Consider the following 22,295-nt stretch of genomic DNA (forward strand, 5'->3'; position numbering starts at 1 on the left):
ATGCAAAAAAAGGGAATTACGTATGAAAAGTGCCCGGCTGTGAAGGTATAATGCTGACATCCTCTACCTACAGTACAGGTCATGGACGAGGCCCAAGCAACCTTCACTCACTGCTGTGCTACCAACATACCTCAAACCTGACTGAGAGACAACCACTAGCAAGGAGCATAGGTCAGGCTATGGTTCATTCAATCTCCCAGCTACAACTGCCAACAAGGATGCCAACCAGTGCTAAGAGTGATGGCTGTTTATTGTGATGTTGACACTTGTCCCCCAGGAACAGAGCTGAGGACATTAGCTTATTCCACATACCATAGGGCATTATTAAGCCATCAGATGGTAATGAATTCAAATCCCGGCCTGCCACCAAAGAAACGATTTCTTAACTATGGCATGCAGGCAAGATTTTGCTGCTACTAAATCTCTCTCACCCCCAAGAAACAAAGTAAAACTTAAACTCTTACCCATTGTACACATTGTGTCTATCCAGAAAAATCACTGGACTGACAGGAAGCAATAGCTTTAGATTGTTCACTTTGGGTCACCATCAGTTGCACACCTGAGATTTTTATATTTTGGTAGGTTATCAGCAATTTTTTTTTAAACTGGTGATTGACCCAAGTCAAAAATTTGGGATCTGGATTGAAGCTTTCCCACAAGTTGAAGGGTGTTTGTATCCAGAGTTTTGGTTCAGGTCCACGTCTAGCTCTGACCCACTCTTACAAGGGACAGTTGACAAGATCCAGTAGGTCCAGTTCTTCAGGCTTATAACTTTGACAATGGAGTGAACTTTGCCAAATGGAACATTTTTGGGGCTGTGCACTTGTTACATGGACTTTTGCTGATTCAGGTCTTCTGACTTCTTCAGAAGGCAAAGTGGCTGAATGGGGTATAATTAAGCTGAGATTTAAAATGCAGGTCTATATAGAATAGGAAAGGCTTTCTGTGTTACCTCTATCCTCAGTCTAATTTATTCTATTTGAGGGGTTATCCCTGCATGATTAAAGATAATAATGGAACAACACATATTTAAACAGTGAGGGTGATTAATCATTGGCACAAATACCAAGGGAAATGATGTATTCTCCACCTCTTGAAGTCTTCCCATTAAGACTGGTCTTTACGGAAGGTATGCTTAAGCCAAACAGAAGTTATTGGGCTCAATGCAGAGGCAACTGGGTGAAATTCTATGGCCTGCATTATACAGGAGGTCAGAAATGAACTAATGGTCCCTTTTGGCCTTAAAAAATAATAATCTATAAATCTATGAATTTAAGAACATGTTTCAAGTTGACTGTAGCAGCAAGAAAATCTATTGTATTATAATATAATAAACAGGCTAGTTCAAAGGGCACCGTTGCCCACTAGTGCAGAGAATCCAAACTGATCAATTGTATATTATAACCCTGATACTGTAAACACCTAAAAGGAGATTTTCTGGTGGCTCAAGTGATAAAAGCCTGTGCTCTAGGAGCAGGAGGTCTGAGTTGCCATGAAGTTTTGAGTGGCCACAATCTTCAACATAGCAGCCAGGAAATCTTTGACAGCCACTAGTTGGTCTCACTGTTACAGGTCTCAAATGGACACCACTTATCGTCCCATGGTAGCAACATGAGTGAAAAAGCTACAAGTGACTGAACACTGGTGCACAGATCCGTGAAATCTGTCTTGCACATGCAGGTACGAATAAGGTAGCTCTTGGCCAGTAACTGATCTTACAGCAAGAGAGCTGGGAATAGTGAGTTGGAATTTCAGAAAAAGGGAGCTGAAGGAAGCTATGCCTGGATAGGCAGAAGGGCTGGTGTTCAGATATATTCTTTATTTTGCAGAGGGATAGTTAGCTTGGCAGCACCATTTTCCATATTGTAATATCACAGTGGCCTTAAATGCAGCCTGCTGTCTGCACTGAATTTCTAATTCTGGCATCTCACTCATCTCAGACAATTTTGGGCTGGTATGTAGCTACGACTAAAGCATTATTAGGTTTAGAAAGGCTAGCTTGCAGCTTTTTGTGCTACAGTGGAACAGGAGTATGTTCCCTGGCTCTTTAAGCAACGGCACATTATTGCTCTGTCATCACCATCCACCAATTACTGTGCAGAGTCATCAGGGAAAATGGAGAAATTTCGTTGTGGGGGGTGGGGGGAATGCAGCAGAGGGAGGAAGCACAAGTCTGTGGTTTGTAACGGGCTTGAGAGAGAGAGAGCGAGAGAGAGAGATGGTCTGATGATTCTGTCAGTAGTTGTACAGCCCTTACATAATATTGCTGGCCAATAGCCAGTTCCTCTGCATGTAATTGCTTTAGACCATGTTTTAAGACAATAAGATGTAGCCTATAGGATTAACCTGTTTGCTTGCATATATCTTTTTTTGTAGTTTAAGTATTTGGTTTATTGTAATAGGTTTATAGATTTATATTAAAATAAGTTTGGCTGTAATGCAAGGGACCTACAGGCCATATACGGTGTGTTAAGCTAAGGCAAAGTTAGCATATCTATATCTGGGACCTTTTACCCAGATAGCAAAGTTGGCCTACATATTTCTGAGACCTTTCACCTAGATAGCAAGTCAACACCCATACATATGTCTGAGACCTTTCACTCAGATAGATAGATAATGGTAAAATGGCATAGGGGATTTCCAAGCTTGTACCTACAAACTTAACAGGTACACCACAAGGAAAGAACCGGAGAACAAAAATAACATGTGTTTGTATGTACATGTCACCAATACGTACAAACATACTAGCCTTTGGAATAAGTGTACCCTAACATTTTTGTGGGTGAGGAAATGAACTTTGGGCATCAGAGGAAGGATTTCAGGCACTTGTGCCCTATAAAAGAGGTGACCCACCTTGCTAGAGGGGCGTTCTATCTACGACAACTACTACTATGAGTAGGCTGTACTTGTTTTCCTTAACTTTCTAAGGGTATGTCTACACTACGAAATTAGGTCGAATTTATAGAAGTCGATTTTTTAGAAAGCGATTTTATAGAGTCAATTGTGTGTGTCCCCACTAAGCGCACTAAGTCAATGGAGTGCGTCCACAGTACCGAGGCTAGCATCGACTTTCTGAGCGTTGCACTGTGGGTAGCTATCCCACAGTTCCTGCAGTCTCCGCTGCCCACTGGAATTCTGGGTTGAGCTCCCAATACCTGATGGGGCAAAAACATTGTTGTGGGTGGTTTTGGGTACGTTGTCAGTCGCCCCTCCCTCTGTGAAAGCAACGGCAGACAATCTTTTCGCATCTTTTTTCTGTGCGGGCGCCATACTGCAAACCATCGCCATCAAACGACCGCTTCCGCTGCCACTCTGCTCTCCTGGTGGTCTCGCAGGTCCTCTATATGACCGTCATCATCCGCTGCATCCACTGCAACTCTGCTCAGCTGCTCTTGTCTTGCCATATCATGGCAAGCATGCAGTCCGCTCAGCTGTTGTGTCCTGGCAGCAGACGGTGCAGTAGGTCTGCAAAACTGGTCATCCCACCACTGCTTCCCCTGCACCTCTGCTGTCCTGCAGACGCCATACCACGGCAAGCATGGCACCACGGCAGTTATGAGCATTGTAAACACCTCGCACATTATCATGCAGTATATGCAGAACCAGAACCTTCAAAAGCAGGCGAGGAGGTGATGGCAGCATGGTGACAAGAGTGATGAGGACACATCATGGACACAGACTTCTCTCAAACCACGGGCCCCGGCAATTTGGCCATCCTGGTGGCAATGGGGCAGGCTCATGCCATGGAACGCCGATTCTGGGCCCAGAAAACACAGACTGGAGGGACCATATAGTGTTGCAGGTCTGGGATGATTCCCAGTGGCTGCGAAATTTCACAAGCATAAGGGCACTTTCATGGAATTTTGTGACTTGCTTTCCCCTGCTCTGAAGCTCAAGAATACCAAGATGAGAGCAGCCCTCACGGTTCACAAGCGAGTGGTGCTAGCCCTCTGGAAGCTTGCAACTCCAGACAGCTACCGGTCACTTGGGAATCAATTTGGAGTGGGCAAATCTACTGTGGGGGCTGCTGTGATCTAAGTAGCCAACGCAGTCACTGAGCTGCTGCTATCAAGGGTAGTGACTCTGGGAAATGTGCAGGTTATAGTGGATGGCTTTGCTGCAATGGGATTCCCTAACTGTGGTGGGGCGATAGATGGAACGCATATCCCTATCTTGGGACAGAAGACAGTACATAAACAGACACCCTGGACAGTAGTCAGGAGCTGTTCAACTATATGCTGAGCAAGTGCAGAATGGTGGTAGAATGTACATTTGGATGTTTAAAAGAACGCTGGCGCAGTTTACTGACTCGGTTAGACCTCAGTGAAACCAATATTCCCATTGTTATTACTGCTTGCTGTGTGCTCTACAGTATCTGTGAGAGTTAGGGGGAGACGTTTATGGCGGGGTGAGAAGTTGAGGCAAATCGCCTGGCCACTGATTATGCACAGCCAGACACCTGGGTGATTAGAAGAGGACAGCAGGGTGCGCTGCGCATCAGAGAAGCTTTGAAAACCAGTTTCATGGCTGACCAGGCTATGGTGTGACAGTCCTGTTTGTTTCTCCTTGATGAAAACCCGCCCCCTCGGTTCACTCTACTTCCCTGTAAGCCAACCAACCTCCCTCCCCGCTTTGATCACTGCTTGCAGAGGCAATAAAGTCATTGTTGTTTCAGATTCATGCATTCTTTAATTTGTCACACAAATAGGGGATAACTGCCAAGGTAGCCTAGGAGGGGTGGGGAAGGAGGGAAGCACCGGGTGGAATGGGGAAGGTGGGGAGGAGGGAAGGACAAGGCCACACTGCACTTCAAAACTTATTGAATGCTAGACTTCTGTTGCTTGGGCAGTCCTCTGGGGTGGAGTGGTTGGGTGCCCGGAGGGGCCCCCCGCGTTCTTGGGCATCTGGGTGAGGAGGCTATGGAACTTGGGGATGAGGGCGGTTGATTACACAGGGGCTGCAGTGGCGGTCTGTGCCTTTTCTGCACCTCAACCATACGCCGGAACATATCAGTTTGATCTTCCAGAAGCCTCAGCATTGCATCCTGCCTCCTCTCATCACGCTGCTGCCACCTCTCCTGTTGCTCCAGCCATCTGTCCTCGTGTTCATTTTGTGCTTTCCTGGACTCTGCCATTGTCTGCCTCCACGCATTCTGCTGGGCTCTTTCAGTGTGGGAGGGCTGCATGAGCTGAGAGAATATTTCATCGCGAGTGCGTTTTTTTCGCCTTCTTATCTGCGCTAGCCTCTGGGACGGAGATGCTAGTGGCAGCATTGAAACATTTGCAGCTGCGGGAGGAAAAAAGGAGAGTGAAATTGAAAAAGACGCATTGGCCATTTAAAAGGAGGGGCTGATGTTTTCGGGTTAACATGCAGCACAAACCCAACTAATCCCCCCCCACACACACTCAATTCTCTGGGATGATCACTTTACCCCTCCCCCCACCGCACAGCTAACAGCAGGGATGATTTCTTTTCAGCCACAGGCAAACAGCCCAGCAGGAACGGCCACCTCTGAATGTCCCCTTAATAAAATCCCCCTATTTCAACCAGGTGAATGATATCACTCTCCTGAGGATAACACAGAGAGATAAAGAACAGATGTTGCTTGAATGCCAGCAAACACTGGGACCACACGCTGCCATGCTTTCTTATGCAATGATTCCAGACTACGTGCTAAAGTGTCCTACCATGGAGGACACAATAAGGCTGCCCTCCCCAGAAACTTTTTGCAAAGGCTTTGGGAGTACCTCCAGGAGAGCTGCATTGAGATGTCCCTAGAGGATTTCCGCTCCTTCCCCAGACACATTAACAGACTTTTCCAGTAGCCGTACTGGCCACGAATGCATCCCAAGTCTTCAGGGCAAATTAATCATTAAACACACTTGCTTTTAAACCGTGTATTATATTTACAAAGGTACACTCACCAGAGGTGCCTTCTCCACCTTCTAGATCCGGGAGCCCAGGTTGGGAGGGTGATAAACAGTTCCTGGCTCCAGGGTGATAAACAGTTCCTGGCTGTTGGGGAGAACAGTTTCTCCACTTGCCTGGTGTGCACTATCTTCCTCGTCCCCAAAATCCTCATCCCTGTTGCGTGAGACTCCCTTGCAGGAGTCCACGTACAGGTGTGGGATAGCTGTAAGGGCACCCCCTAGAATTGCATGCAGCTCATCATAGAAGCGGCATGTCTGCGGCTCTGACCCCGAGCGGGCGTTTGCCTCGGTGTTTTTTTGGTAAGCTTGGCTGAGCTCCTTCAGTTTCATGTGGCACTGCTGCCGGTCCCTGTTATAGCCTCTGTCCTTCATGCCCTTGGAGATTTTTTCAAATATTTTGGCATTTCGTCTTTTGGAACGGAGTTCTGATAGCACGGATTCATCTCCCCATACAGCGATCAGATCCAGTACCTCCCGTTCGGTCCATGCTGGAGCTCTTTTGCGATTCTGGGACTCCATGGTCACCTCTGCTGATGAGCTCTGCACGGTCACCTGTGCTGATCAGCTTGCCAAGGTGGCCAAACAGGAAATGAAATTCAAAAGTTTGCGGGGCTTTTCCTGTCTACCTGGCCAGTGCATCCGAGTTGAGAGTGCTGTCCAAAGTGGCCACAATGGAGCACTTTGGGATAGCTCCCAGAGGCCAATACCGTTGAATTGCATCCACACTACCCCAAATACGACCCGGCGATGTAGATTTCAGCGCTAATCCCCTCGTCGGGGAGGAGTACAGAAATCGATTTTAAGAGCCCATTAAGTGGACAAAAATGGCTTCGTTGTGTGGACGGGTGCAGGGTTAAATTGATCTAGCGCTGCTAAATTCGACCTAAACTTGTAGTGTAGACCAGGGCTGAGTTCCAAGGTAACTAGGCTAAGCTTGGTTTCCCTAAGCTTTTATTCTTAGTTTTATTAGGTTTGATTTTAAGTTTAAGTTAGTTAAGGAAACTCTAAGTTAGAAGAAGCTAATGCTAATAACTATCAAAGCTAAGCACTGCACCTCTGACTCAAAAATTGAGAAACCTGCACCGCCAGAGGCAAGGCTGGCCCTGTGTGTCTCACCAGCAGGTTATCAAAAAAGGGTGTAGGTATATTAACCAACGCTTTATAGCATATAATACCATATGTATCTTTTGAATAGCAGTAATGCAATTGTAACTTTGTAACCTTAATTATTTTACCATGTAATTACTACTTCATTTATTTTAATAAAAAGTCTTTACGGCTAGATCCGTCTCAGTGTGAGCTTCCGGTCATGCCCCCGAGGGTCCTTTGTAAATTCTGTGAATCCTGATTTGGGACAAGAACTTTTATCTTCTAATCAAACAAATTGGTGAGCCCAAAACCCATATTATCCAAAATTAATATTATTAACACCCTAAATCAGGCAACAAAGAGAGGATTTGAATGTGCCTTTCACAGTGCTTAATTTCTAATGAAAGAGGTGCCAGGGCTCAAGCAATTAGGTGCTGGGGCTCAAGAATTTATTTTTACTTTCAAAACTGATGCAGCAAGCCCAGAGGTGCCAGGGCGATGAACTGCCAATCCCAGAGGTGCCGGGGCTATGAACTGCCAAGCCCTGGCACAAATTAAGCACTGGCCTTGCATCTACCAATAGGGGAGGAAAGATGAACTTCCAGTTAGAGAAGTGGGTTCTAACTCTTGGCCATGCCACAGCCCTCAGGAAAGTCACTGTGCTTTAGTTTTCCTCACTGTGAATGGTGATGATAATATGATAACTGAGACACTAGGCTGATAAGCATCCTATAAAATGCCCTAGCCCTTGTCCACACACAGAAGTTGTACCACTTCAACCATACCAGGACAAAGTGACATAACCTCCCAGTATGGACATAGCTATACCTGTACTAGTATCTCTGTGGGATACTATTCCCATGTGGGAAGGAGAATAAGCATGCACACCATCCGTTAAAAAACCCACATCCCTAACTGACATCAGTACGCTGGTACAAAAAGAAAAAAAAAATGTGTAGATAGGCTTGGTCGGATAACCAGCCACTTCACAGGGTGTTGTGTGGCTTAACTTGTGAATCTTTAGCCTGCTCGACACTTCACTTTTTACTGAATGTGATTATCCAATTTGTATGCATGTATCATTTCTGTATCTAAAGTTAGGCATATGGACTATGTAACAATTACAACTGGGTGTGTATTGGGAAGACACCCAACAGACAACAGGCCATCAGATTTGATGAGCCATCGGGAAGGAACAACAAAACCACGAAGATACTAATCTCTCTCCCTGCTAGGAGGCCTCCGGGATGTCACTGTGACACTACTCGGTCAGGTGGTCTTGTCACCTGATACTAAACATTATCTGGGACTTCTTGTAACTTTCCACTGAAAGGGAAGGCGGGGGGGGGGGTCAAGTTTGGGAAACAAAGGATTCCCACCTTATGTAAATCTTATTAAGGGTGGGGAGGAAGGCAAACAGGACTCCTCTTCTCCACGGCCTGTCTGCCCAGGAAGAAAGACTGCTAAAGCCACCTGAATGGAAGGCGGGGGGAGTCCAGCCTGAGACAAGCGTCCAGTCATTTCAATAGGGAATTCAACTTCCTTTATAGGAACACACTCCTGAAACTCTTACCAGTCCACAAAAGTGGACCATAGTCGTGCAAAGAGTCCCATTGTCTTCAATGGGATTGATCAAATGATTAAGGGTTTACAGGATTAGATTCCAAGTTTGCAAATTGTTCTGGATGAAACTGACAATGCCTGAGCTGACAGATCAGAAGGAGATTCATCCGAATAAAGGTGGGCAGATGTGGGATAAGTCTTAGCTCCATTGTTAAGATGAGGAACATATTTTCAGCCAAGTTCTTGGCAGATTCCTGAGGCAGCTGGTTTAAGGCTGTCAGTGACTGGCATTATAATCTTCACTTATAGTTCTCTCACCCACAAAGCTGGAAAATGAGGCATTTGTTTTCTTTGTTTTGCTGCTCCAGTTCCAGTTAACAAAATGCATGTTAGGCTGGTTTGGCTGCAAAGAAGAATTCTAGGTACACTGGGGACAACACCTGATTCCTGTAAGGCTGCAGAACTGGGCTGACATCAGAATCCAAACATCCTCTGGTCAGTGCAAGCAGAGGCATTCCTCTAATGATTTGGACTTGATGTGATGCAGTATGGATGTAATGGATAATTCAGACCAATGGGGAGAAACAGAATCAAAAAACACTGTTTAAACACCTTCCGTCCTCTCCACCTCTGCCCTCTTGAGGACTCCTGACCAACCTAACAGCACAATATGTATGCTAACAAACTTAAACAAAGCCTTTGTTTAAGTTTGTTAGCACATGTATTGTGCTGTTAAAGCCATTTAAAGAATGAATGCCCTCCCTAGCCACATTCTGCTCCTTTAAGGAGCAGAGAGCAGTCCCCGCCCGGGTCTTTCCGGTACCCCTTACCTGCTAAAAATCTCTTGCCGGTACTGCGTACTGGCGGGTACCACCCTACTTGCACTCCTGCTCCCAACTGAATCCCTATAGCCAGCCACCTTTCAACTTCCCACTTACTTGATAGAAGTTGCTCACCACAAATGTTTTGTGCTCTGTAGCATGCAGTGTCAATGAGGGCTTATCAAGCCCCAGAGCTACAGGGTGACATTAGGAAGGAAAGTGCTCCCAGATTGTTTTAACCAAACAGAGATTGCCTCTGGAAATGCCCCTGAGCCTCCCACCACTTCGATTCTGGATTCAAAACTTGTAGCAAAGTTCATTCCCACTCTGATCTTGTTTTGTTCACCTCCAGGTTCCCAATTCATCCTGAATTAGCTCTTAGGCCTCATCTACACTACTACTCTGACAGGCAAGGACTCAGTTGTGTGTTGCAACCAAGTCAGAGGACAAACGAGTTCCATGTTGTTGGAAAGAAAGTCCCTATAATCAGGTTAAAACAAAGGACAGCCCAAAACTTTAGCCCAATTGAAGGCTGACGGTCCAACCAGCACTATAAAATGGAACCCTGTTGTAATCCAGTTCTCTGGCAGGGTTGTTTTTGCAGCAGAAAGAGGGTCCTATTGAGAGCAGATTTCTCTCTCCTTCCTTTAATCCTACCCCTCATACACACACACTTTTGGTGGGTGGCACATCTGGCTCTACATCTCATTGTTTGTCTGACTGAGAGTTGGCAGAGGTTGGTGGGTGATTTTCATAACAAAGAATCTTTTGTTTGGTGCCTCTCTACAGCTAGCAGATGAAAAGCAAAGACACGTAGTAATATACAATGGATGAACACAACAGAACTCTTCCCAGGGTTATTTTTATACTGAAAATCATCTTTTTTGTTAAAAGTTACTAATGCTAAATCCCAGGAATTTCTGTAGAGCATTTTATTTAAAATTGTTCCTCCAGCTCTAATAGGAGCTGGACTCAGAGGATGGAATAGTCTTGCCTGGATATATATTTTTAACTGGATATCCAGTGTAGTCCTAAACTGCAGCATCCCCTCACCAGCCTGGCCTTCTAATCATGCCCTCACGCTGCTTTCTAACCCTGCCCCAATGCTGCAAGGGGCAGGGGCACAGTGGCGTAGTGGAGCAGAAATGCTATTCTGGCTCCACACCAACACTGATTCCCTCTGAACTTGTAGAGCACCTTCCATCCAAGGATCTCAAAAGCACCTAAAAATATTAATTGGCTCACACTCAAACCTCATGTCCAAATACCCATAAAACTCTGGGCAAGCTCAGATCAGACCTGAACCTTGCAGCTCAGCTCCATCTCTTAATAAATCAGACCTGAACACTGCAGTGCAATAGGGAAGGGCTATCCTCATTGTACAGAAGACTCATGTGAAGTGACTTGGCCAAAGTTACATAGGAAGTCCTTGGGAGAGGCAAGGGTAGAATCCTGGTCTTTTGACTCTCAGGCCTGTCCTTTAACCAGCTGAACATACTAGTTTATATCCACTGAGGTATCATGGTGATGTAGATACTTAAATCCTGCAAAAAACTCACAGAGGGAGCTGTGTCTCTGGAGCGTCTTCCAGCAGCCTGCTGGAGTTTAAAGTTTTGCCTTTGTTCTTTTATGTCAGAAGTGCAAAAAATGCACAGACAGGAAGTGAGACCAAGACACCTACATTTCCCATCCCCCTTTGCTATGGTCCCTGGAAGGTTCACATCCAAAATTAATTACTCACTGTGGGTGGTTTTCAAATATGTATCTGCAGATACTTACGGTGCATGTTTCCTTTTTAAAAACTGCTTTTCTCTAGTGTTTGAAGAAATGCCTATTAACTAATTGGAAGAGAAAGGAAATCCACCAAGGAAAGCCAGAAGGGGGTATAAAATCTTTGCATAATTTTAATTGGGAAACATTTCTACACACATTAGAACTGGTTGAAGTAAAGCTAGATTCCAGGCTTTAACTATAGGGCAGTGTCCACTGAGAGCTTCACATCTGTCAGTTACAGTTGCAATGCTGGCATAGACAGCCCAAAGATCCTATACCATTTTAACTAGGAGGCTGAGTCATGCTTCTCACACTCACTTCTTTTTGTTCCAATTTTGTTCACACAGCAGCCAGCATAACTCGCTGAGATACAAACCAATTCTAATGATGAAGACTCTCTTTACAATAGACACCCTTTGGGCAGAAAAGGGACTTCCTGTCTTTTAAATCAAATGGTTCATGGAAGCCTCACAGTACCTCTACAACAGACTTTACATGTCCACCTGACTCAACTTCTATCTAAGATGCTCAGTGAGTTGCTATTACCACTAAAAATAAATGGACTCCATGTAGCCACAGTGTCCCCCCAAAATTCAGTGCTATAACTGGGGAGGAGATTATCCGATGAAGTGAGCTTTAGCTCACGAAAGCTTATGCTCAAATAAATTGGTTAGTCTCTAAATAAATTGGTTAGTCTCTAAGGTGCCACTAGTACTCCTTTTCTTTTTGTTAGAAGAAGACAGCATGGATTCTTGTATACGACTTATTTTAAAGGTGTTCAGTGTCCTTGTGTCTGAAACAAAAGTGATCAGGGGACTCAAATCAGACACAGAGAATACGATCTGTACAGAAAATTCTGGACCAGGACTTCAATGTGCTAGGAGCTGTACACACGCGCTCTGTCCGAAACAGCTCAGCAAAATTCACTCTTGTGCAACCCACTTACAGGCACACTCTGCTGATGCCACTTACCTTGGTAAGTTACAGTGCAACATGGCTACCTTAGGGGGTTGCACTCATGAAACTACACCAACTGATTCAGGTTAAAAATGAGTCCCCACGTAGTCATCTCTTGGGACAAGCTGGTCTTTGAAGCATCAAAGACACCTGGCTGTCAGCCAGGGAAAAGGCCAGCATCTCCTCCAGGCTGAGGTCTATCGAACAGAACCAAAATACACTGCGCTACATGTGCCCTTTGGGGATAAATCCTTGGAAAAATGCTTGGGTCTGCTTCGCTCAGCAAGCACGGAGGTTGACAAGAGTTCAGGGCTCACTAGTCAAGGTAATTTGTCTAACATTACCCTTGACTTGCTTATCTGGGATAACCTTTCCTACTGAGGAGGGTAACTGTAGGCTACATCAATTGGTCCCTCTTAGGAAGAATAACTGTTATCCTCTAGCAAGTGCTTTGTCGTAATAAAGCACTTCCCTTTATGTTATTCTGTTCTTTTCTAAATAGATTCATAACACGCTCATCACCACAGCATCTGTGAAGAGGGGGAAAAAAACATGTGTGCTCTTTTTACCACTACTTTATAACGTAAAAGAGAAGCCTGTTTGCATACATAAAATACTTAAAAGAAAGCTTGTTTATTTCATTAGAAATATCGCATAGTCCCAATTTCTGCTAAAGAACCGGGAGATTATGACATTACGAGAGACTGAAGCCCAATCAATCAATGAGAAGGAATTTTTACCTAAATTGTTCAAAAAAACAAAAAACAAAAAACCAACCAACCACCACCATGCAGCACTTATTTTGGTTTTGCTAACACCTATTTAATTCAACTAACCAATTTACATTTGGGAGAAAAGCTCTCTGTGGAAAACACCTCTGCCTCTTTCCTTCAGGGGCTGAAAAAGCCACCCCTTTATATCATCTGCCCTCCAAGGAAACCTCCAGGCAAAAAACAAGACATCAAGACTTAGAAGTTCTAATGATAAAAGAATCTGAAAATACCCCCTGACTTCTCTTCAGCTATTCAGTACCACATGAGTTTGTTTTGTCCTGACACCACCTTCAGGTGCGGAAGAAGCAAATACAGAGTGCATTCCAAGGCCAAGTGGCTTTAACAAGGAGCCATTAATTGGAATAGAATGGAAGAAAGTCTGAGGGACTGTGTGTCCACAGAAGCATATGGTTACCAATTTGCTGGACATATGTTGTATTCCCCACAGGGCACAGAAGGGTTTTTGGATTACAGGGTGTAAAACATTGGTTATCAACATAGAATTAAGGTCTATTCTACATGTGCAGGGTCTAAATATAGACTTTATTTCTCCAGAGAGATTTTTCTCTAACCACCTCTCAAAACACTAACCATGCTGTGCATTTCTTTCTCAAAGCAAGTGCAAATGTCTGTTGGGGCAGACTTTTGTTCAGTGCTGTGATACCACTTTTTTGTGGGTGGGGAGGGGCAAATTATTCATGACACTTTCATCCCACAATCTCCAGCAAAAGCCTTTAATCACACGAGTCCATACACCACAGTGGCACCTAATTATTTATTTTTTCAGGCTCACACTATGACATGTTTAGGGAGCTCTGAATAATAGAACCACATGACCGCATTGTTAGAAGGGGGAAAATAGGAGTCCATTCTACCAACCGGGGTGGGGGGGGGGGGGGGAATGCATTCAGAAATGGATAGAAATAGAAAACAACTTGCCAAATATAGAGTGAGCAAAAAGCAGGAGCATGACTTTGAAGAGAGAAAAAGATTTCCTTAGTGTTCTCAGGAGATGAGTTTAAATTGTGTGTGTGTGTGTGAGTGCGTGAGAGAGAGAGAGAGAGACTGACAAAAAGAGGCTCTTTTCCCACTCCATTTGGTTTTTCATGACTACACACACTCACCTGTGTGGGAGTTTCAAAGCTAAAAAACCCACTCAGCTGGAATCAAAGGCATCACAAGGTGACTAGGGCTGTACCTGACCTTTCAAGAAGCCTGTGGTCACCACAATCTCCCCAGCACAGAGCAAGGTGAATGGCAGTTGTGGGAAGTGCTTTTTATTCATTACCTTTTATTGAGCCTGCCTTCTTGATTGTGTCTATCCGAGAAACCTCAGGGACATTTCTTTCTGTTGTTCAATGCGATGCAATTTCCTCTCTCTTCCTGGAGAGTACATTTTAATCAATCTATGATGGACCAATCAGCTTAATTGACCCAGTGAGCTAATTTTAGATTTTCAATTTAAGTTTGTTTCAGGTGCACCATAAGAATGAGCAATATAAATGCTCACACTCGACAGGTCACATTTTTAAAGGGCCTCAGAGTCTCCTCTGTAATTGCACCTGCAATCCCTTGCATGCATAAGTAACTGCAGTGACAAACAATGGCTCTTAGTTATCTACCTATTCTGTGGACAGCATTGGGTGGCTAAAGTCTCCAGATAGCAATTGTTGTGACCACAGTTGATTTCAGGTACAAAATTGGAACCTGCTTCATAGAAATGGGCCCATAAAGTGAAAGAATCAATCACTGAGGATAGAGATGGAAAAAACCTACAGATTAGGTCATCTAGTCCTGCCAATGAAGGATTAATTCCTTATATTCTTACTTATATTAGGCCTTGTCTCTATTACCAGTTTTTCTAGCTGTGTATAAAAATAGATTTAGTTAAACCATTGCAAATCCCTGTCTGAACACACTTACATTGGTTTACAACTGGCTTACACCAATTTAGCATAAACCAGTAAGGAATCAGTTTAAGATAAATGAATATAAATCAGGTATAAAGTGATTTGTTTGTTCACATACAGATTTGCACAGATTTAACTGAAATCCATTTAAAAGCCCCACCTCTCATTAAACCAGTAAGCGTTTTGTGCATAGATGAGCCTTTAATCTTTGCCCATGAGCGAGTCCCTGTATTCTCCCAGTCATTTTGGCTATGTCATGACTAGGGAAAAGGGTTGAATTTCAGTTGGGCTTAGCTAACGTGTATTAGCCAAGCCTGACCTAAACTTGACCACTTCCCAGTCAAGACAAAACCTTTATTGCTCTTTAGAGCCCCTTCCAATTGGGGGGCAGAGCCTTCCCAAAAGTGGGGGGGTGAGGAGGCCCACCCCCTTTGTGGCCCTGCCCCTACCCACCTCTTCCCTCTTGAGGCCCTGCCACCAGCCAACCCAGCCACTCAGGGCCGTCCCTAGCTATTCTGGGGCCTACGCAGCCCCCCCACAGGGGGGGTGAGAGGGCCAGGCCTCCGTGGGGGGGGGCTGGCTTGGAGTGCAAGGGTGGGAAGAGGCGGGGCTGAGGCAGAGCAGGGGCTGGGGCAGAGCAGGGACGGGGGCCCTGGGGAAGAGGCAGGGCAAGGGCTGGAGCAGCATGCAGCTGCACAGGGCACCAGGAAATGTGGTGCCCCAAATTTTCCGGTGCCCTACGCAGCTGTGTACTTTGCGTATGGGTAGGGACAGCCCTGCAGCCACTGGAGCCGGGCCGGGAAGTCTGGGCTCCTCGACCTGCCTCGGAGCTGCAGCCGGGCCATGGTAAGAGCCGTCCAGGCACCTGTGGGGAGCAGCAGCACCTCCTCCTGCCCTGGGACGGCAGGCCTGGGGGGCAACAACGTGGGCTGGGGGCTGCTTTCAGGCCCCCCACCCTGGGCAGGTGGAGGGTCTGCAGCTCCCCAGGCTCCAGCTGCTGGCCTGGCTGGGAGGAAGGGAGAATAGAAGGGGCAGAGATGGGGCATCAGGGGAAAAAGTGGGAGGGCCATGGCTCCCTGGCCCCCACATTCCAGCACCCCGCTTCCAATTTGTCATGATCTTTCAGAACCTGAGCTCCCAGTGCAATGATGTGGCCAAAAGGGCTAAAACAATCCTCGGATGCATAAACAGGGGAATCTCGAGTGGGAGTACAGAGGTTATTTTTCCTCTATATTTGGCACTGGTGCAACTGCTGCTGGAATCCTGTGTCCAGTTCTGGCGCCCACTATTCAAGAACAATGTTGATAAATTGCAAAGGGTTCAAAGAAGAATTAAAGGATTAGAAAACATGCCTTATAGCAGGGGTGGCCAAACTGTAGCTCGTGAGCCACATGTGGCTATTTTACCATTAAAGTGCAGGTCGCAAGCCCCCTCTGCCCCCCCCTTCTCTGCCTACCAGACTGGGGATGGGGGAGGGAGCTCGGGACTTCTGCCTTGCAGTGGGGTGGTGGGGTAGGAGCTTCTGTCCAGTGGGGAGGAAGGTCTCGGGGCTTCAGACCTGCGGGGTACACCTGCTGGGGGTTGGGGCTTCAGCAGGAGTGGGGCTGAAGCCTGGAGGCCCGGCTCCCGGCAGGTGTGCTCCGGCTCGTGAACTTCTGAAGATCGTTGTATGCAGCTCGGACGGCCAGTGAGTTTAGCCACCCCTGCCTTATCGTGATAGACTCAAGGAGCTCATCGATCTATTTAGGTTAACAAAGAGAAGGTTAAGGGGTGACTTGATTACAGTCTATAAGTACCTGTATTTGGAACAAATATTTAATAATGGGCACTTCAGTCTACCATAGAAAGGTATAACCTGATTTAATGGCTGGAAGTTGAATCTACACAAATTCAGACCAAAACAAGGCACAGATTTTTAACAGTGAAATTAATTAAGCATCGGAGCAACTTACCAAGGGTTGTGGTGGATTCTCCATCACTGACGATTTTTTAAATCAAGACTGGATGTTTTTCTACAATATCTGCTCTAGGAATTATTTGGGTTCTATGGCCTGTGTTATACAGTGGTTAAACTAGATGATCACAATGGTCCCTCCTGGCCCTGGAATCTATGAATCTGTGTCCAGAAATGAACACACTATTGCAGGAGTTCACCCCAGAGTTATTTAGAGTGGGTCTACTTTGTAATGGGATGTCTTTTCTTATACAGAGAGATAGCACTGTTTTTTCTGTCAGATTCCATTGCAATCTTTGCAATCTCATGTCTAATTTGCTCTCCAGTATAACCTCTAGATTTCTTTTTAAAATCACTACTTTCCAGATTTCTCCCTCCCACTTAGTGTGAGATTTGGATTATTTCTCCCACAGTTTCAGAGACTTTTCCAAGCTGAATCTCATTTTGTTATTTTCTGCCCGTGTTTTTAATCTCCTTAAGTCACTTTGTATTACTTTTGCCCATACTAGTGTTCACAAACCTTCCTATCTTGCAATCACCAGCTGCAAGGTTATTCATCTTTTTGATCAAGTCTGATTAGGTATGTTTTTTTATATACACACTTAGCCAAGCAAAGTGTAAGAACTCAGCACCGTGGAAGGTGGGAGAGTTCTACAGGAAATCCACATACATGCAAGAAGATGTATTTCTTTACTCCGATTAATGATAACGAGTGATAGGCAGAAAAGCCATAGTGGAAGACTGCATGTTACATATTACTCTCTATTTGCACACTGATTCACAAAGGATTTGGGTACACAGCAGTCATCAAATGTAACAGGAATTACTTGTCTAAATCCTGGACAAATCAATGGGAAGAGATTTCCTTGCCCAAAGCCACAAGAAAGGAACAGCATGCACTGCCAGCTTCCCTTGCTAATGTGCTCACAAATCTGATCTGGAGACAACATTTCTAAGGGCAACAGGCTGTTTCCGTTTCCTTGACTCATTTCATCCTTGGCCTCTCTACTGGCACTGCCAGCAAGGCACCAGTTAATGCCAACCATGATGGTGGCTTCTGCAGTAGAGAACCCTGGGAACTAGAAGGAGACTGAAAATTAAACATGCTCTACAAAAGCCAAGAATGGGAGAGATGAGAGCATCACAATGAGGTATTAAAATTGATAGCACAGAACATAAGCACAGAAATACACCAGGATACTTGGCTTTATTTGGGCTTCCCTATAGCAGTTTGCTTGCAGTAGACATGCTTTCTAAATAGTCGGTAGATGTTAGATTGCCTGAAACTCGGTGGCCTAAATCTACTCCCCATGCACCAAATCTGAACAGCTATGCTTAGGGTGTGTCCACACCATCTTGTCTTCCCTGCTATTTTTAGCTGTGCTAGTTAGATCAAAGCTGGCATACGGTGACGCATGCAGCAGTCACACCTCCAACGGCAGTGTTAGACATACCTTTAGTAATGAAGGCTCTGTTGTACAGGAGCCATCCCTCCCACTTCTCTGCCCCGGTGCGGGGGGAGAGGGTGCAAAAACAATGGATCCAGTAAACTCTGCCCATGCTGCTCCACAGCCTGCCCCTCACAGACCCTACTGGACAGGGATGCTGGGTGAGCCCTCATGAAGTTGGGCTCTGTGGCATGCAGCAAGAGTGCAGACTCCTTAAGGCAAACTCCAGAAATTCCAACACTACCACCTTGTATCTTTGGCTTCTTCTGCAATTTGGCAATTTCATAGCCAAGGAACAGGGTGCAGGATTGGACTCTAGCTAGACGCCACCAAGCAGTGGTATATCTTTACTAATACCATCCAAAAGGACTTCAGTAAACCACTGTGGATTGGATACTCCCTCTCTGCCTAAGGAGACCAAGGGTAATGGGTATGCAACAATGCCGTTAGAATTCCTATCTTGTCAACTTATGTTACATCCTTTCATACAGCATTACATTTTTGTGTCATCGCTGACACAGTCTAATATGGCATGAAGCAAAGTAAACATGATTGAAGAGCTGCTTGAGAAATAGTTAATCAAATAAAATTGGGTTGGAAATCCTGCCACTTGATCTGATTTCTTTTCTTTTCTTAAACACATGATTTTCAGACACCGGAGAAGGCTTTGAAAGCAAATAATTTGAATGATACAGTGCAGTAATTGGAGAGTCCAGTACACTGAATCTTTCACTAATCATCTATTCGGGACAGTTTCTGGCATGACTTGATTAAGAGCTGGGGGCAGGGTTGGGCAGAGCACACAGTTCCCATCCCCAGTACCTTCCATGGAAGTCGATTTACTGTATAAATATCTGCCCACAATTCAGTGGGGAGTCCTCACTGATGACTCAGGCTGTCTCTGAACTATAGAGACAAGCCCGCCCTTCTCTTCCCACTGGTGTTGCCAGCAGTGCTCAGATTGGGAAAGAAACTGCTAGCATGTACTTCTCTCCCATCAGAATCAGATCGGTCCAAGATTTTTCTCATCCCATCCCATAGATACATTTGGTCCCTCCCCTTCATTTCAATACTTCTCACCTTCCAAATCCCAGCACCCTCTATTTATTGCTGTGAGCAATAAGCTGGAGCTGCAGAGTTCAGGTTTGAATCTGAGCTTTCCAAAACTGCACGGAAGTTTGGATGTGGTTTTTTGGCTCCAGCTCTCACCCTTTTAGTTTGCCTGCATCTAAGATTATATAGTTGCGAAATTCTCCACTTCTTTCTGAGCCCAAAACCCTGGATGCTTTATACCTTCTGATGCAAATGAAGGGACTCTGGGTTGGTGATGTAGATTAGCTCTTAAGTAATTCTCCTCTAGTTATCGTTCTAGTCCTCTCGTTGACTTTCTGCTTTGTTTCTTTCAAACTTAAACTGCCATGAAATGCTTTCTAAACCATTAATACCTAAAAAAGTTTTAACACAGAGGAAAAAGGCAAATAATTCCTGGCTATCACAACCACACACAAGTGTTCTATAACGAATAGAACATTCACAAACTATTAACTAAGGCTAAATTTTAGTGAAACTGAAGTGATTGACAGCACCACTGAATGATACTGAAAGCCGTACATCACAGCCAAGTTTCCAGCACCTACACAGCACCATAAATCTGATACACTGCAAATATCACGGGTAAGAAACACAACAGCTCCTTTTAACATATATGTGTTCTTTATGTAACCAATTGATAAACGAAGGAAATAAAACCCCACCGAGAACATAGACATTCTTATGTCTTGCCTAGTATAAAAGATTTTCATAAAATAAGACATACAGACGAGGCCAGGGGTCGGCAACCTATGGCACGCATGCCAAACACGGCACGTGAGCCAATTTTTAATGGCACGCTGCTGCCTGCGGGACCCGGGCAGACAGCAGCGTGCCACTAAAAATCCTGCCCGGCCCAGCCCGCTCTTTTCCGCCCCCCGCTCTCTCCTTGCAGGGCAGGCAAGCTTCCCTCTCCCCCCGCCTCTTCCCCCAGCGTGCTGGGTTCCTGCCCCTCCTCAGCTCCCTCCCTGGGGCCAATCAGCTGGCGGCCCTTGCTATGGAGGCGGAGAGGGAAAAGCGGAGCCGCAGCGCGCTCTCTGCTCCGGGGACCTTGGGGAACGGGGCGTGGAATCAGGGCATATCCCCTCCAGCCCCCTGCCGTGAGCCGCTCAGGGAGCACCCCCACGACCCCAGCCTACACCCCCAGCCCTCTGCCCTGACCCCTGCACCCCCCACACGCGCCCCAGCCCTCTGCCCTGACCCCTGCACCCCCCCACACACCCTCCAGCCCTCTGCCCCTGACCCCTGCACCCCCCACACACACCCAGCCCTCTGCCCTGACCCCTGCACCCCCCACACGCACCCCAGCCCTCTGCCCTGACCCCTGCACCCCCCCACACACCCTCCAGCCCTCTGCCCTGACCCCTGCACCCCCCACACACCCCAGCCCCGTGCTCTGACCCCTGCACCCTCCTCACACACTCCGAGCCCCCTGCTCTGACTCCTGCACCCCCCACAAATACCCAGCCCTCCACACCCCACGCCCTACTCTTGCACCCCCCACATCCCCAGTCCCACCCTGAGCACCAAACAGGAGCTCCTGCACTCCCCACACACACACACATTCCCACCTGCACCCCTCGCACCAAATGGGAGCTGCCCAGGTAAGCGCTCCACACCCAAACCTCCTGCCTCAACCCTGAGCCCCCTCCCTCTTTCTAGCTCCTGGCCAGACCCTGCATCCCAACCCCCAGCCTGCTCCTTCACCCCCAGCCCTGTGCTCAGCACACTCCCACCCTCATCTCAGTGCAGAGAGAGGAAGAGAATGGCTAGAACCAGGGAGAAGGTAGGTACCTACTCTATGTGGACAGAGCTGGGACCCCAGACCGGCAGCAGGCTGAGCGGGGCCGGCAGCCGGGACCCTGGCTGGCAGGAGCCGGCGGACTGAACCCCAGACCGGCAGCGGGCTGAACGGCAGCGGGCAGAGCCACTCAGCCCACTGCCAGTCTGGGGTCCCAGCCACCAGCCCCGCTCAGCCCACTGCCAGTCTGGGGTTCTGGCTGCCTGCCCCTTGCCAGCCAGGGTCCCGGCCGCAGGCCCCACTCAGCCCCGGAATGGAACCCCCGGCCGGCAATGGGCTGAGTGGGCCGGCGGCATAAGACCAGCATTTTAATTTAATTTTAAATGAAGCTTCTTAAACATTTTGAAAACCTTGTTTACATACAACAATAGTTTAGTTACACAATATATAGACTTACAGAGAGAGACCTTCTAAAAAACGTTAAAATGTTTTATTGGCACGTGAAACCTTAAATTAAAGTGAATAAATGAAGACTCGGTACACCACTTCTAAAAGGTTGCTGACCCCTGGAGTAGGCTATGACCACCTAACCCATCTGCTACTTAAGTCAGTAGCAAAAATCCCATTGACTTCAGTGGGAACAGGATTTGGCCCCAGTTATGAATGCCAAAGCAATGCTACAAGCATCTATTAATCTTCCCCTTCCATCTAGTATCTAACTTACACTTTCTGATCAACTCAAGCTGTTTGAACAAGAACTTTCTTCTTCTTGAATTTTCGCTTGATCAAGAAAAGATGTCCATGCACTCTCATAGTTTCCTGAATTGCATTTTACATCTGGTTTTCACCCAGTACAATCATGTTCTAATCCACTTTTCTGCCCCTGGTTCCTCAATCTCCTTCACATATAAATTATTCTTTTTGACACTAATAGCCTGGGTACTATCTGCTGTTCGTATTGTTTGCCCATCCTCTCCAGTATTGAATCAGTATGGAATCCACTGGCAATGTCTGTCCAGTAATTGTTACATTACCCCTTATGGTGTTGCACTGGATTTCCCCACCCAGGTTGGGGGGGGGTGGTTTGAGAAAGAGGCTGGGGGCATGGAAAGATTTTCTCTTTGCCCTTATGTCAGGTGGGCTCCTGCTTTCTGACATCTAACACCACACCCATTGGAACCGCAGGGGCCTCTGATCCTGAATGGGATCCACCTTCTTTCGTGTGGGCATCCCATGGTTCTATAATT

Source organism: Natator depressus, chromosome 7 (assembly GCF_965152275.1).
Source record: "Natator depressus isolate rNatDep1 chromosome 7, rNatDep2.hap1, whole genome shotgun sequence".
In the NCBI taxonomy this organism is placed as follows: Eukaryota; Metazoa; Chordata; order Testudines; family Cheloniidae; genus Natator; species Natator depressus.